The sequence below is a fragment of the Palaemon carinicauda genome, chromosome 19 (assembly GCF_036898095.1).
Source record: "Palaemon carinicauda isolate YSFRI2023 chromosome 19, ASM3689809v2, whole genome shotgun sequence".
NCBI lineage: Eukaryota > Metazoa > Arthropoda > Malacostraca > Decapoda > Palaemonidae > Palaemon > Palaemon carinicauda.
This window is the reverse complement of record NC_090743.1, coordinates 112612708-112616008: the sequence shown is the minus strand read 5'-3', so window position 1 is coordinate 112616008 and position 3301 is coordinate 112612708.

Sequence of the window (3301 nt, the reverse complement as noted above, 5' to 3'; positions counted from 1 at the left end):
GCAACGGTGGGACACCATCGATGTGTTGCCTCCGTAGTTTGCTCCTCTTCCCGCCGGGAGTCTATCCAGCACCTCCTCAAAGAGAGAGGATTTTGGCAACAAGTGGCGAAAAGGAGGCCTGGAAACCTGCGCAAGTCTTCCACAAGTAGTCTCCCAGGCGATAGGGCGAATTTCTGTAACCGGTGTCGGGGAGAGGGCTTCCCTCCACACATTGCCGCTTCCAGCATAGCTGAGCCCCTAGTGGGATTGCGGGATAAGTGTGCCTTTCAGTTTCGACTGTGAAAGGCGATCCCTCAGCCTTGAGGCTTGCCTCCGGCTCTGGGGATAAACTTTTCTCCCTCCGCTGGGACTCTTCCTTCGCATGCGAAGCCTTGTCCTCTCCCGCCCTCAGTCGAAGGTGAGACCTCCTCCTTGGAACGTGGTTCGAGTCCTCGAGTCTCTAAAGAGACCCCCCCTGACGAACCACTACGTAGTCCCCAGACCACCACCTTTCTGGGTAGACAGTGTTCCTGCTAGCCTATCTTCAGCCAAGCGAGTCACATGGTCTCTCTTACGACTTTGCCCATTCAGGGGGTTAGGGGGAAACAACTTCAGGTTCGTCCCTGGGGTTTGTTGCCGAGACTCAGAATCCGGGAGTGCCGGACCTGCTTCGACTCCTTCCAGGGCTCTGGTCTCCGTCTTGTAGCAGATGACTCAGACCATCTACCTTGCCGGTAGGGAGTCCGAGCTGGTGTCTTCAGAGAACAGCTGCAGTTCGTCTCCAGGTCCAAGTCTCGTTCGTGGATCCTGGGTAACGAGGAGAAGGGTTTCCATGAGTACCATCTCGGCCTGGATTCGCAGGGTGCTACACCCTGCCTTGAATCCTGACCGTTTTCCATCGCATCGCCCTAGAGCCCATGATGTCAGGGGCTTAGATACGTCCCTACCCTTCATGGAGCATCTTCAGTGACGCAGGTCCTGCAAGCGGGGATGTTAAAGCCTCAGACCATCTTCTCAGCCCCTTACCTGCAAGATATGACCCACAGGAGACTCGATACGTTTCTATCGGCCCTGTGGTGGCTTCACAACAGCTGGTCTGAACCTCAGGCTCCTTGATGGACAAGTGGCAGAAGGTTGAAGGCATTGTTACCTGGTGTTAGTCTGCATGAATGAAAAGATCTGTCTGGCCCTTATTCTTTTCTTCATCCTCTCCTCCCACGGAGAAAGCAGCATCCTGGGTTCTCTGCACAGCTGACCTCAAACCACTGCAGGTAAACCATGCTTCCTTGTGTTCCTAGTATTAAGTGTAATACTGTCATGTCCCCATTCCCTGAAGAGGTGGTATTGGGAGAGTCCTAGCCTGGATTTCCTTCTGAGGGACTCCAGGGCAACTGCCTGGGACAAGTCACTTTTCACCTTCGCGCACACCTTATGTAGGCCGCGGAAGTTTTACAACCGCCAGCGAGGAGCAGGGATTCCCTATTGTCCGAGTACTTGATCACTCGAATATGGAATCCCCGGGCAACCCAAAGCCAGTATGGCCGGGACTTACCACCCTTCTTAAGGGTTAAGTCACCCCATGTAAATAGCGTGGTTTGTATTCAGTTACGGAACAAATGACAAATTTGTAGATAATTTGTATTTTTCCTAACGATACAAACCTAGCTATTGACAGTTATGTGCCCGCCAGCCCTGTCCCCCAAGATAAGTCCTACCTCTAAGTAAAGTGGAGTATTCTCTGGTGTGTGTGAGGGAGAGGGGTAGCTAGCTACCCCTCCCTACCCCCCCCCCCCCCCGCTAACTAGCGGTGGGGTAGGAAACCCTTGTTAAAACTTTATGGCTCGTCATCGGCTGCGCTGAAGTAATCACCCCATGTAAATAGCTAGGTTTGTATCGTTAGGAAAAATACAAATTATCTACGAATTTGTCATATTTGAATGGTAGACTTCCTTTGCTGGGTGATGTTTTAGCAAACACAAGGGGCAATATTATATCATCAATTGTGGAAGGCGAGGATATCGGACTCCCTAATTCAGGAGAGTCCACACACTTCCATTTTCAGACAGGTACCTTGTCATACAATTGACCTTCCAATTGCAAGCTCTAACTGCTTTCTTGATTTCGATTAGAGGACATTAGATGATAGGCATACTAGTGATCATGCACCAATCATTATAAGCACCAACAATGGTGCCCCTGTACAAAGATCGCCAAGATGGAACCTTGAAAGGCGGACTGTGTTAAATCTCGTGAGCTAAGTGAAATTGAGGGGAGTGCGGAACAGTTTGAAAGTATTGATAATGCCATAGATCTACTGAATGGAACTCTCCATATAGCAGGAATCAATTCCATTCCCAAAACCACAGGATTATTCAAACAACGACCAGTCCCGTGGTGGTCCTTTGAATTAACTGTCTTGCACAGAGCCACCAGAAAATCTTTGACTAGATTGCGTAGACGCCGTACTGAGGAAATTTGATAACAAACAAAAAGTGTATTGCGCAGTTCCGTCGTGCCATGAAAGAAGTTTGGCGCCAATCTTGGGTATCTTTTGTCTCCTCAGTCAACAGTAGAACACCATCATCTTCTGTATGGAGAAAAATGAAAAAAACATTGCAGGCAAATTTACCCCAAACCCACCACCAGTGTTGAAGGTATTCGGTCAGTATATGACTGAAGCAAATGATGTTAGCAATGCCCTGGATGATCATTTCTCAAATGTATCATGCAAGTGTGAAGCAGCTCCTGGTCACCAGTATAGGAGCATTGAAGAAAAGAAAATTTTAAATTCTGCAACAGGAAGGGAAGAGTCGTATAATTCTCCTTTTACTGAAAGAGAATTTGATTCCGGTCTTGCTACTTGTAATGACAGCCCCGGGGCCCGATGATATTCCATTTGCAATGATCAAACATGTACCTATTAATACAACATTATTTATTTCAAGCATAACTAACAAAATATGGCATGATCATAGTTATCCAAGTGTTTGGGAACTAGCCATTATTTTAGCCTTTTTAAAACCCGGTAAGGACAAGTTTTTAGCAGAAAATTATCGTCCAATTGCATTGACATCTTGTTTATGTAAAATCATGAAGGAGATGGTCAATGCAAGACTGATGTACCTTGAAAAGAAGGGTATCTTATCTCCTATTCAGAGTGGATTTAGAAAAATGCACTCTACGACTGATGTGTTGATACGTCTTGAGTCCTCTATTTTTTAAGCCTTTGTTTCCAAACAACACCATGTTTGTAATATAGAATTATTGTAAACTAGAAAAGTAAAAATGTTGTTAATAATTTGTTATCAGTATTATCCTAATC